This window comes from Hemiscyllium ocellatum, chromosome 32 (genome assembly GCF_020745735.1).
Source record: "Hemiscyllium ocellatum isolate sHemOce1 chromosome 32, sHemOce1.pat.X.cur, whole genome shotgun sequence".
NCBI lineage: Eukaryota > Metazoa > Chordata > Chondrichthyes > Orectolobiformes > Hemiscylliidae > Hemiscyllium > Hemiscyllium ocellatum.
In genome coordinates this window covers 14,478,271-14,492,788 of record NC_083432.1, presented here as the reverse complement: position 1 = coordinate 14,492,788, position 14,518 = coordinate 14,478,271, and positions in this window count along the sequence as shown.

The window sequence follows — 14,518 nt, the reverse complement described above, 5'->3', positions numbered from 1 at the left end:
CTCACAGAGCCAGAGACCCGGGTTCAATTCCCGCCTCAGTGGAGTTTGTGTAGAGTTTGCACATTCTCCCAGTGTCTGCGTGGGTTTCCTCCAGGTGCTCCGGTTTCCTCCAAAAATGTGCGGGTTAGGTGAATTGGCCATGCTAAATTGCCCGTAGTGTTAGGTGTAGGGTAATGGGTCTGGGTGGGTTGCGCGTTGGTGTGGACTTGTTGGACCGAAGGGCCTGTTTCCACACTGTAAGTAATTTAATCTAAAACTTTTATTATCTTATCAAATGCATTGGGACATATTCCTATATAATGGTGCTATATAAATGCAAGTTGTTGTTGTCTCACTTAAGTGGTTTGTGTAATCCAGGACAGTAAGTGTCAGGAATTGTCTCAAGTGGTTGACGGGTGTAATCACAGTTAGTCTGACCTTGCCCTCACCAGCATTATGCAGACATGCTGTCCAACAAAGGTCACTAGATAATAATCAGATGCAGAAAAATGTCACTCAGTGTATCATTTGAGTCACTACTGAAGTGATGCTTCTTCTAATATAGATAGAGGTTAGCAACCCATTTGAATTCTGTAAGATCCCACTAACAATTTAAATATACATTGTTATATTTTGAAAAATTAGCTTTTGGAAGAGCAGAAAGTAATTTTCATACTTCAGCTGTGGAAGAATTATTGCTGTAAAGTGCATTCTGTAAAAAGTATAAAGATAGGCCAACAGCAAAAAAACAGTAAAAAAAACACTTTATTTTGCATTATGAATTCACTGGAGTCACTGGAGAAAACTTGCATTTCTAAAGCTGCTTCTGTGGCCACAAAACATCTTCATAGACACTGAAATAATTTCAAAATGGCAAGGAATGCAACAGCCAGTGAAGAAAAACTTGGCATATGATGCTGAATGTGAAAAAGCCATTGCAGATGTTATCTTTTCAAGGATTTATCCAATTTATTTTTGAAAGTTATCCTTGAAATTTGATTTGTTTCAGTCAGGTGATTCCAGGCCACAATATTTACTGTGTAAAATACATCCCTTTCCTTAAATGCATGTCATTCAGCTACTGACCCTTCTGCCACTGGAAATAATTTCTTCTTACAAATCACATCACAAATTGCTTACAATACCTTCTCCACTTGTTCTGCCAGACACCCATAAACTCTTGTGTTCCTGTGAGGTACAGCGTTAATGGGTTAATGATCTGTGGTGCACTAAGATGGTGAGAGAGTTAATTTCACACTCATTATCTTTAATAAAATAACTATTTCCAGCTCTTTCAAATAATCACCATTGACTAGCCAGCCACACTCTGTCCAAATACAAAAAAGGATCAGTTTATTATCTATTGTTGAGACAAAGCCAGACTTCAGTAAGGCAGCCTATCCTCAGAACATTTAGAATTAAAAACAAATCTAGTTCAGCAATGTCTGTTAGGGAAAGAAATCTGCCATCCTTAGTTTGGCCAGTATGTGTCTCCAGACCCACAGCAATGTGGCTGAGTCTGAACATCTGCTCTCTGGGCAGTACAGATGGACAATAAATCCTAGCCAGGGATGCCCACATCTCATGTTTGTGCTGGAGTGTAAAGGTATTTCACCAGTCCCTCTTTTTGGCTGTTCTCCAAAGTTCTATAAATATTATACTTTCAAGAATTTATCCAATTTATTTTTGAAAGTTATCCCTTAAGTTTGATTTCTTTCAGGTAGTGATTCGCAATTATAATAGTTACTGCATAAAATCAATCCCTTTCCTTAAATCTATGTCCTTCAGCTGTTGACCCTTCTGCTACTGGAAGTTGTTTCTCCTTGCAAATCACAAAATCACAAATTGCTTGCAATAGCCTTCTCCACTTGTTCTGTGTAATTAATGTTTGAGTGCAGACACCCCCTTGTCTTCCTGCTCATCGCTTTATGTCACACCAGTTACTTTGTATTGCTGCTCCTCATTCTTTTGCCAAAATGTTCCACGTCATACTCAATTTCAATTACTATGTATCTGTCCATTATACCAAGTCTGTTTCTATCTTCCTGAAATCTATTATTTTTATTGGCATTCTTTATTGCATGCATTGGTCCCGTAGAATAGAATGGTACCATGGATATATTTTACATTCATTGGGTGTTGAATGTTGCTGGACAGGCCAGTATAATTATCCATCCCTAATTAGTCTGGAATGGGTAAGGATGAGTTATGTTCTTGAACTGCAGCATACCTTGGGGTGTAGGGACACCTACAGTGCTGTGAAGAAGGGACCACCAAGTCATCATCCATGAAAACATAGTTCCAAGTCAGGATGGTGTGTGACGCACATGGGAAGCTTTCAAGTGGTGGTAGTTCTTTGCACCTGCAACCTATGTCTTTTTGGGTGGTAGAGAGCATGGTTATAGAAGGTGCTGTCGATTTAGCTTTGACGAGTTGCAGCAATGCATCTTATAGATGGTACACACTGCTACCGCAGCGTATTGGTGATAAAAGGAGTGAATGCTGAAGGTACTGGATGCAGTGCCAATCAAGATGTTTTGTTCTGGATGGTGTTAAGTCTCTTGAATTTTGCTGTGACCCCTCCAGGTAGGGAGAGTATTCCATCACACTTCTGATTTGTCTCTTGTAGACAATGGACAGGCTACTCCACTAAAGAGAGTAGAGAAGTTCAGATTGTTGTCTAAGAGCTGTAAAATGTTGGAGGACATGTGATAGAGATGTTGAAAAGCGAAATAACTGCACAGAGGCCAGTATCCTGTCACCAAGTCACCCTTAATTTACATGTGCGCAGTACATGGGCTCTGACAAGCTAGCTCAAAGCCAGTCTGCAGACTGAGGAGATCTTCTGAATCTGCTGTTTATCCCTGTCAGCCAGGACTCCCTGATCGTTAACCTGGGCCAAACCTAATCAAGGATCTCATGATCAATGAGATTCACCTGGTCCTTGTTCCAATCACGATAAAAGGTATGAGGGATTTTGACAGAGTAAATGAGAGAAAAAAAATTACTTCCGCTGGTAAGAAGGTTAACAGCCATAATTGAAGATAATTTTCAAACATGTAAGAATGAGATGAATTTCTTTCATTTAGTCAGTGGTTATGCTTTGAATGTCATGGCAAAATTGTGGTGCATGTAGATTCATTCACAATTTTCAAAAGAGATTTGATGATATAACTGACAAGCACTGAATGGCCTACTCCTGCACCTATTGTCTATTGTCTAAGGTTAAAAAATGAGGTCTGCAGATGCTGGAGATCACAGCTGAAAATGTGTTCCTGGTTAAAGGACAGCAGGTTAGGCAGCATCCAAGGAATAGGAAATTCGACGTTTTGGGCATAAGCCCTTCATCAGGAATGAGGAGAGTGTGCCAAGCAGGCTAAGATAAAAGGTAGGGAGGAGGGACTTGGGGGAGGGGCGATGGAGATGTGATAGGTGGAAGGAGGTCAAGGTGAGGGTGATAGGCCGGAGGGAGAGGTATATTTCCCTCCCCTCCCCTATCAGCGTTCCGCAAAGACCACTCTCTTCGTGACTTCTTTGTCAGGTCCACACCCCCCACCAACCCAACCTCCACTCCCGGCACCTTCCCCTGCAACCGCAGGAAATGTAAAACTTGCGCCCACACCTCCTCCCTCACTTCCCTCCAAGGCCCCAAGGGATCATTCCATATCCGCCACAAGTTCGCCTGTACCTCCACACACATCATCTATTGCATCCGCTGCACCCGATGTGGCCTCCTCTATATTGGGGAGACGGGCCGCTTACTTGCGGAACGCTTCAGAGAACACCTCTGGGACGCCCGGACCAACCAACCCAACCACCCCGTGGCTCAACACTTTAACTCTCCTTCCCACTCCACTGAGGACATGCAGGTCCTTGGACTCCTCCACCGGCAGAACATAACAACACGACGGCTGGAGGAGGAGCGCCTCATCTTCCGCCTGGGAACCCTCCAACCACAAGGAATGAACTCAGATTTCTCCAGTTTCCTCATTTCCCCTCCCCCCACCTTGTCTCAGTCGATTCCCTCAATTCAGCACCGCCCTCCTAACCTGCAATCTTCTTCCTGACCTCTCCGCCCCCACCCCACTCCGGCCTAACACCCTCACCTTGACCTCCTTCCACCTATCACATCTCCATCGCCCCTCTCCCAAGTCCCTCCTCCCTACCTTTTATCTTAGCCTGCCTGGCACACTCTCCTCATTCCTGATGAAGGGCTTATGCCCGAAACGTCGAATTGCCTATTCCTTGGATGCTGCCTAACCTGCTGTGCTTTAACCAGCAACACATTTTCAGCAAAAAATGAGGTCTGCAGATGCTGGAGATCACAGCTGAAAATGTGTTGCTGGTTAAAGCACAGCAGGTTAGGCAGCATCCAAGGAATAGGAAATTCGACGTTTCAGGCATAAGCCCTTCATCCATTTTCAACACATTTTCAGCTATTGTCTAAGGTTAACATGTGTAGGGCTAGGAGAGAGAGGGGGGAAGTGGGACTAACTGGACACCACCTGAAAAGAGCCAGCACAGGTGTGGAAAGCCTCTATGCCATACTAGTTGAGTCTAACTACGATTTGGAGATGCCGGTGTTGGACTGGGGTGTACAAAGTTAAAAGTCAAACAACACTAGGTTATAGTCCAACAGGTTTAATTAGAAGCACACTACACAACAGCCAGTAACTCATCAGAAGTAAGCCAATCTAAGAAATGGTCTGTAAACTTGAACAGTAAATGCTGAGATACTGAGTTTTGTTCACTCTCCCATGCATTACTGAAAGCCAAACATATTACCATGGAGCCACTTTTCATGATTGACCAAAGATCCACAGTAGCATTGCTAAAATGTAAGGCCAGGGAATCAGTTAAGAATTTTAAAACCCCTAATACAAGTTTCATCTCAGCTTTCTGGGTGGGCCTTCTGACAAGTAAGTGGTGTTCTCTGACCATAACTAGCAGCAGCATGTTTCGCAAATATTTTGTAATAAAACACAAACTTTGACAGTGCCCAGAGGAGTTGTTTGTATTGTAAATAAAATACCTAAGTCAGAGAAAATGAGAACACATTATTTTGAAGTACAGGTTGAAGATTGTCCATCTAGTTATTCACATGCTGGCCGAGTCAGTGCTCTTAGGGATGTTTTAGTTCCAGTCAGTCTTGTTGTATCCTATTATTTAGTTACAAAACAGGTGTCATCCTTGATTCAATAATAGAACTATTTTCTGAGTCATAGGCTTTGGGTTTAAGTTTCTGAGCACTAGGTCTAGATTGACATTCCAATGCAATACTGAAGGAAAGCTAGAAGTACTGTGTTTTGGATGACACTTAAACAGAAGTTCTGTCTGCCTCTCTTAAGTGCATGTAAAAGATCCTATTAGATAATTTGGAGTACAGTTCTCCCCAATATTCTATCTCCAATGACCAATATCTGGTCATTTATCTAATTATTGCCTGCGGGAACTTGAAGTGCACAAATATTTGCCTTCATTTCTTCATTCATAGAATGTGGGCATTGCAAGTTGGACATTCATTGTACAATTCTAATTACTCTTGACAAGATGCTGGTAAGATATTGTGTTGAAGCGGTCTATGTGATGTAGATACATTGCCATTAGGTGCCACTCTTACTGATGGACATTGAATTTTCCCACCCTGACAGCTTTGTAATTCAAGCTGGGAAGACATTCCAGTCTGACTGCCTTTTGGCTGAATTAACAAGACTAATCATGTGACTCAGAGCCATTTTCTAAGACACCGTGTCCAGGTTTTATGCCTCAGCTAATGGCAATACTGGGCAAGTGAGATATCAGAAGTCAGGATTTGTTATGGGGAGGTCATGTCGAACCAACTTGATTGAATTTTTGCAATAGCTGACCAGGTGTGTTGATGACAGAAATGTTTTTGATGTAGTCTACTTGGGCCTCTGTGGGATCCAAAGAAATTTGGCAAACTGGATCCATAATCGGCTAATAGAGTAGACAAGAAGAAACTAGTATCAATAAGGCATTAATTTAGGGTAAAGGCAGAATGTTTAGAGGAGTTTTGAGAAAAAGACTTTAAGAAGTTGGAGAAAAAGACTTTAAGTTGGAACTTACAGCTTGTAAGGGTGTAGAGATAAAAACAATCATAAGATTTAAGTACTTCAATGTGTAGAGATGTACAGCACGACAACAGACCCTTCGGTCCATCTCGTCCTTGCTGACCAGATATCCGAAACTAATCTAGTTCCATTTGCCAGCACTTGGCCCATATCCCTCTAAACCCTTCCAATTTATTTACCCATCCAGATGTCTATTAAATGTTGTAATTGTACCAGTCTCCACCACTTCCTCTGACAGTTCATTCCATACACGCACCACTCTTTGAGTGAGAAAGTTGCCCCTTTGGTCCCTTTTAAGTCTTGCTCCTCTCACCCTAAACCTAAGATCTCCCCCCACCTGGGGAAAAGACCTTTTATTTACCCTATCCATGCCTCTCATGATTTTATAGACCTCTGTAAGGTCACCCTTCAGCCTCCGACACTCCAGGGAAAACAGTCCCAGCCTATTCAGCCTTTCCCTATTGGTCAAACTCTGACAACATCCTTGTAAATATTTTTTGAACCCTTTCAAGTTTCACAACATCCTTCCCTAAGGAGGGAGACCAGGATTACAACAATATTCCAAAAGCAGCCTAACCAATGTCCTGTACATCTGCAACATGACGTCCCAACTCCTTTATTTAATGCTCTGACCAATAAAGGAAAGTATACCAACAGCCTTCTTCACTATCATATCTCCCTGCGATTCCACTTTCAGGGAACTATGAACTTGCACTCCAAGGTCTCTTTGTTCAGTAACACTCCCCAGGACCTTACCACTATATGTATAAGTCCTGCCTTGATTTGCCTTTCCAAAATGCAGCATCTCACATTTATCTAAATTAAATTCCATCTGCCACTCTTCGGTCCATTGGCCCATCTGATCAAAGTCCCATTGTACTCTGAGGTAACCTTCTTCACTGTCCACTACACTTCAATTTTGGTGTCATCAGCAAATATACTAACTATACCTCTTATGTTCACACCCAAATCATGATGAAAATGGATGGTTATCATACTCAGTGCCCTGCTTCCACTTCTGCAATCAGCCTAGATATTTAGATTTACAGAGATTTTTTTTTAATGCCCAATTACATCAAGTCCACAAAAGCAGGACAAATCCAACCCCACCTAGTCAATCAACTCCAGTCGATCAACGCTCGATCATCAGCAAAGCCATGGAAGGGGATAACAACAGTGCTACCAGACTGTACTCGCTCAGCAATAACCTGCTCACTGATGCTGTGTATTCCATCAGAACCACTCAGCTTTTGTCTTCATTTCAGAATTAGTCCAACATGGACTAAACAAAGGCAAAGTGAGACTGATTGGCTTTGGCTGAATTTAACTTTCCCAAGATTACTGAATTCAGGAATATCCCCTTCCTAAGTATTGAAACTACAACTCTTAAGGAAACAGACCTGTAAAATTAGATTCAAGGAAAACAATTATATTCACATCTGTATTTTTAAAAAAGGATCACATTAAGGAAAGTTGTAAATTTCAGTACATATTGCATAGAAGCTTCTAATAGAAATGGACCCTATTCTGATAACATGGCAGCAAAGTAGGATGCTCCAGCCAGAGCTTGTCCACTCCTGCCACTCTTTTTTCTTTTTCCTCCTTCTTTTCCACTCTTCTCTTGGCCTCGAACAGCCAGCCCGAGACTCTGATTCCCAGCCTCCAAAGCAGGGTCGCCAGTTCGTGACCCAAAGCCAGGCTGCCAGCGACCAGCGATGCAAAGCAGCAGCAGCAGCCCAGTGCGGTGCACTATGGCAACCGGTGGTCAGACCACATTGAGGCCCCCTGCATTGGTCTGCTGTGAAGAGCCCTTGTAGAGACTGTGATGTTTGTCTTTTTAACTTTGCTTCTTGTTTTTCTCACCCAGCATCTGACCTACTGTGTATAGCTGTAATGTACCTTGTATTTTCTTCATTTCTCTATACTGTAAGTACAGATTGTATTTAGGGAATTCTGTGCCTAAGATGGCACTGTGTGTTGGTGACATTGTTACATTGTAATTAATCTTGTAATTGAAGAAATTGTACCTAGGTATCTGTCTACCTAAGATGGTGCTGTAAGTGGTGACATATAAACTTGTCACTGTATTCATTTCAACATATGTGAAAATAAAGCTAATTCAATTCAATATAATTCAATTCAATACTGGGAGCTGGTGCTATTTGATGATGTAAATGAAGATGGTGAATTCAAACATAGGGTAAGATAGTTGAATATTTCTTATCATATTGTATAGCAATTACAGCATAAAAATAAGTCATTCAGCTGCTGTCTTTCCTGTGCACAAAATTCCTTCCATTCATCATCCAAATCCATTAATATATCATATTTTATTTTCATCTTTATCTAGCTTCTCTTTAAATGTTAAATGTAGCAACTAATCGTTGAGATAATGAGCTTCGCATATAAACCTCTCAGGTAAAGAATTTTCTCCCAAGTTCCTTATTGTGTTTGTTAATAACATACAGAAAGCCATAGTATCAGAGAAAGAACAGTGTACATCAGCTCTATACCTCACGTTTTCCTGATAACTCAACAAATTATTCTTCTTCAAGCAAGTGTCCATTAGCTTTTGAAAGTAATATGGAATCTGATTGGATATTTTCAGGCAGGCTCATCCAGATCTCAACATCCCTTCGTGAAAGAATTTCTAATTTGTCCTTGAATTCTTTTGACAATTATTTTCAATCTATGACCATTAATTACTTGCGAGAGTAAATCACTTCAACCGACTATAGCAAAATCTCTCTATTTTTGATTTGGAGATGCCAGTGTTGGACTGGGGTGTACAAAGTTAAAATCGCACAACACCAGGTTATAGTCCAACAGGTTTAATCGGAAGCACTAGCTTTTGGAGCACATCTCCTTCATCAGGTGGTTGTGGAGTACACAATTGTAAGACACAGAATTTAGAGCAAAAATTTATAGTGTGATGTAACTGAAATTATACATTGAAAAATACCTTGATTGTTTGTTAAGTCTCTCATCTGTCAGAGTGACCATGATAATTTCACTTCTTTCATATGTAAATCACAAAACTTTTTTTAAAAGTTACATTCTCAGGTTATGATTTGGAGATGCCGGTGTTGGACTGGGGTTACACAGTTAAAAATCACACAACACCAGGTTATAGTCCAACAGGTTTAATTGGAAGCACACTAGCTTTCGGAGCGACACTCCCAAGTTCCTTATTGTGTTTATTAATAAAATTATTGCAATGTTAAACATACAGAAAGCCATAGTATCAGAGAAAAATCAGCTCTACACCTCACGTTTTCCTGATAACTCAACAAATTATTCTTCTTCAAGCAAGTGTCCATTAGCTTTTGAAAGTAATATGGAATCTGATTGGATATTTTCAGGCAGGCTCATCCAGATTTCAACATCCCTTCATGAAAGAATTTCTAATTTGTCCTGAATTCTTTTAACAATTATTTTCAATCACCTGATGAAGGAGCGTCGCTCCGAAAGCTAGTGTGCTTCTAATTAAACTTGTTGGACTATAACCTGGTGTTGTGTGATTTTTACCCATTCTCAGGTTAACTGTAACAATTGGTGTCAGCACAGATAAGATGTTGAGATGTTGAAGATGTTAGCCCCTTGTGCTCCCTGTCTGTGCCATGATGTTTAGACTGATTCTAATCTAAAACGTGAGCTAACAGAGTCTTACATGGATTCATGCAGTTTTTGAGCAAAATACAATGTAACTCTGCAAGTACAAATTCACCCTATTCTATTTTAAATGCCTCTGTTAGAGTACTACTTAATGTTCTGGAAAAGGGGAAAGACAGTTTGCAAAAAAGAGAGTTTAGGATTGAAGTAAGGCAGATTTTATGAAAATAAGACAGGATCTCGCAAAAATAAACAACTACTTTAAGGTAAATTAATAGCAGAACAATAGGAGGCCTTCAAAAAGGTATGGGGAGAACGTATGCCCAACATGTTCCCTCTAGGGTGAAATGTCAGAGCAACAAATACCTAGAATGCTGGATGTCTTGGAATATTCAGGACTGAATTAAAAAGCAGAGAGCTGTATAACAAAGGCGGCAAAACAACAGAGGATTTAGAGAAGTATGGGCGGCACGGTGGCACAGTGGTTAGCACTGCTGCCTCACAGCGCCTGTAGACCCGGGTTCAATTCCCGACTCAGGCGACTGACTGTGTGGAGTTTGCACGTTCTCCCCGTGTCTGCGTGGGTTTCCTCCGGGTGCTCCGGTTTCCTCCCACAGTCACAAAGATGTGCGGGTCAGGTGAATTGGCCAAGCTAAATTGCCCGTAGTGTTAGGTAAGGGGTAAATGTATGGGTGGGTTGCGCTTCGGCGGGTCGGTGTGGACTTGTTGGGCCGAAGGGCCTGTTTCCACACTGTAAATCTAATCTAAGTCTAATCTAATCTAGAGGAAGTGTCAGGAAAACACAAGAAAGCAATTAGGAGAGCAAAGTGGGGGTATGAGAAACTGTTGGTGAGCAAGATGAGGGAGAATCCAAAGATATTCTTCAAGTATATCAAGGGGAAAAGCATAACCATGCAAAGTGTAAGGTCCATTAGGGCCCAAGGGGCAATTGGTGCACGAAGCTGAAAGGCACTGGTAGAGTGTTAAATAAATATTTCACACCCTCTTTACCTGGGAAGAGGAACTTGTAATTTGAGTAGATGGTCTGTAAAGTTTTTGTGCAGATTGACAGAACAAGCAAAGAGGTATTGGAGAATTTCAAAGTGAACAAATCCCCAGATCCAGATAGTTGTCTCCATGTTATTGTGAGAGACAAGGGAGGAAATTACGGAGTCCCTGATCCAAAGTTTTAAATCATTTCTGGCCACAGGAGAGGTGCCAGAGGATTGGATGACAGCTGATATGTTCCCACTTTACAAAAAGCCAAAGATAGACCAGGGAACTCTAAACCAGTGAGTCTAACATAAGTAGTAGGGAAACCATTGCAGAAAATAGTGAAGAAGAAATTAATTCCATTCAGAGAGTCAAGGTTTCATCAGGGATAGTTGGCATGGCTTTGTCAGGGGGAGGTCACGCCTGACAAAACTAGTTAAATTTTTCAAGAAGGTGACCAAGTGTTTGGATGAGAGTAGGGCAGTTGATGTGGTTTATGTGGATTCCAGCAAGGACTTTGACAAGGTATCACATCGGGAATTGATAAAAACTCATGGAATCCAGGCTATCTTGGTAAGCTGGATGCAAAATTAACTCAGTGACAGGAGACAGAGGATAATGGTAGAATTCTGTTTGTGTAACTGGAGCCCGGGACAGTGGTTATAGTGTCTCCTATTGGTGATGATGATAGCTTAGCATTTGTGTGGTGTCAATGTTATTTGCCACTTGTCAGCCCAAGCCTGGATATTGTTCAGATTTGTTGTATTTGAACATGGAATGCTTCAATATCTGAGGAGTCACAAATGCTGCTAAACATTGTGCAATCATTAACGAACATCCCCAATTCTGACCTCATGATGGAGGGGAGATCACTGATGGAGCAACTGAAGATGGTTGCATCTAGGATACTATACTGAGGATCTCCGACAGAGATGTCCTGGAGCTGAGATGATTCACTGCCAACAATCACAATCATCTTCTCATGTGTCAAGTATGACTCAAGCCACTGGAGTGTTTGCCCCCTGATACCCATTGATCCCAGTTTTGTGAGGGCTCCCTGATGCCACACTTGGTCAAATGCAACCTTGATGTCAAAGGTTGTCACCCTTACTTCCCCTCTGGAATTGAGCTGTTTTGTCCATGTTTGAACCAAGGCTGTGATGAGGTCAGGAGCCGAGTGGCCCCATCGGACCCCAAATTGGAGGTCACTGAGCGGTTTATTGCTGAGCAGATGTTGCTTGATAGCACTGTTGATAACACTTTACATCACTTTACTTATGATAGAGAGTAGACTGATGCAGCAGTAATTGGCCAGATTTGTCCAGATTTTTATGTATAGAACTTACCTGGGCATTTTTCCACATTGTTGGGTGGGTGCCTGTGTTGTAACTGTACTGGAACAGCTTGGCTAGGGGAGTGGTAAGTTCTGGAGCACAAATCTTCAGTACTATTGCTGGAATGTTGTCAGGGTCCATAGACTTTGCAGTATCCAGTGTCTCCAACAATTTCTTCATATCACATGGGGTGAATGGAATTGGCTGAAGACTGGTATTTGTTATGCAGGCGACCACTGGAGGAGGCCGAGATGGGTCATCCACTTGGCACTTCTGACTGAAGATTGTTGCGAAAGATTCAGCCTTATCTTTTACACTGATGCGCTGGGCTCTTCCATCATTGAGGATGGGAATATTTGAGGACCTTCCTCCTCCAGTGAGTTGTTTAATTGTCCACAACCATTTATGACAGGATTGCAGAGCTTAGATCTGATCCATTGGTTGTAAGATCTCATAGCTCTGCCAATCACTTGCTGTTTATGTTGTTTGGTATGCAAGTAGGCCTGTTAGTGGTTTAACCAGGCTAACCAGATTAATACCCCATCTTCAGGTATACCTGGTGCTGCACCTGTCTAGCCCTCCTGCACTCTCCATTGAACCAGGGTTGATCTTCTGGTTTGATCTTAATGGTTGAATGGAGGATAAACCCGGCCGAGGTTAGGAATTGTGCAGGAGTACAATTCTGCTACTGTTGATGGCCCACAGTGCCTCATGAATGTCCAGTTTTGAGTTGCCACATCAGTTCGAAGTTTTGCCATTTAGCACGATGACAGTGCCACACAAAATGATGGAAGTTATTCTCACTGTGAAGGCAGGATTCTATCATGCATCTGCAACTGGCAGATTGGTAAGGATGGGGTCAAGTATGTTGTTCCTTCTTATTGGTTCCCTCACCACCTGGCACAAAAGCTGAAAATTGTTTTGCTGGAAAAGCGCAGCAGGTCAGGCAGTATCCAAGGAGCAGGAGAATCGACGTTTCGGGCATAATCCCTTCTTCAGGAATGAGGAAGGTGTGCCAAACATGCAAAGATAAAAGGTAGGGAGGAGGGACTTGGAGGAGGGGCGGTAGGAATGCGATAGGTGGAAGGAGGTTAAGGTGAGGGTGATAGGCCGGAAAGGGGGTGGGGGTGGAGAGGTTGGGAAGCAGATTGCAGGTCAAGAAGGTGGTGCTGAGTCCGAGGGTTTGGACTGAGATAAGGTGGGGGGAGGGGAAATGAGGAAGCTGGAGAAATCTGCATTCATCCCTTGTGGTTGGAGGCTTCCTAGGCGGAAGGTGAGGCGCTCTTCCTCCAGATGTCGTGTTGCCATGGTCTGGTGATGGAGGAGGCCAAGGACCTGCATATCCTTAGCAGACTGGGAGGGGGAGTTAAAGTGTTCCGCCACGGGGCGGTTGAGTTGGTTGGTGCGGGTGTCCCAGAGATGGCACGGTGGCACAGCGGTTAGAACTGCTGCCTCACAACGCCAGAGACCTGGGTTCAATTCCTGCCTCAGGCGACTGACTGTGTGGAGTTTGCACGTTCTCCCCATGTCTGTGTGGGTTTTCTCCGGGTGCTCCAGTTTCCTCCCACATTCCAAAGATGTGCGGGTCAGGTGAATTGGCCAAGTTAAATTGTCCGTAGTGTTAGGTAAGGGGTAAATGTAGGGGTATGGGTGGGTTATGCTTCGGCGGGTCGGTGTGGACTTGTTGGGCTTACAGTTTCCACACTATAAGTAATCTAATCTAATCTAATCAAAAGGTGTTCTCTGAAATGTTCCACAAGTAGGCGGCCTGCCTCCCCACTGTAGAGGACGCCACATCGGGTGCAGCGGATGCAGTAAATGATGTGTGTGGAGGTGCAGGTGAATTTGTAACAGATATGGAAGGATCCCCTGAGGCCTTGGAGGGAAGTAAGGGGGGAGGTGTGGGCGCAAGTTTTGCATTTCTTGCGGTTGCAGGAGAAGGTGACGGGAGTGGAAGTTGGGTTGGTGGGGGATGTGGATCTGACAAGGGAGTTGCAGAGGGTGTGGTCTTTCCGGAATGCTGATAGGGGAGGGGAGGGAAATATATCCTTGGTGGCGGGGTCTGTTTGGAGGTGGCAGAAATGACGAAGGATGATACGATGTATCTGGAGGTTGGTGGGGTGGTAGGTGAGGACCAGTGGGGTTCTGTCCTGGTGGGAATTGGAGGGGCGGGGTTCAAGGGTGGAGGAGCGGAAAGTGGAGGAGATGTGGTGGAGAGCATTGTCAACCACGTCTGAGGGGAAATTGCGGTCTTTGAAGAAGGAGGCCATCTGGGTTGTTCGGTATTGGAACAGGTCCTCCTGGGAGCAGATGCGGCAGAGGCGAAGAAATTGGGAATATGGGATGGCATTTTTACAGGGGGCAGGGTGGGAGGAGGTGTAATCTACGAAGCTGTGGGAGTTGGTCGGTTTATAGTATATGTCCGTGTTGAGTCGGTCGCCCGAGATAGAAATGGAGAGATCTAGGAAGGGGAGGGAGGAGTCAGAGACGGTCCAGGTAAATTTGAGG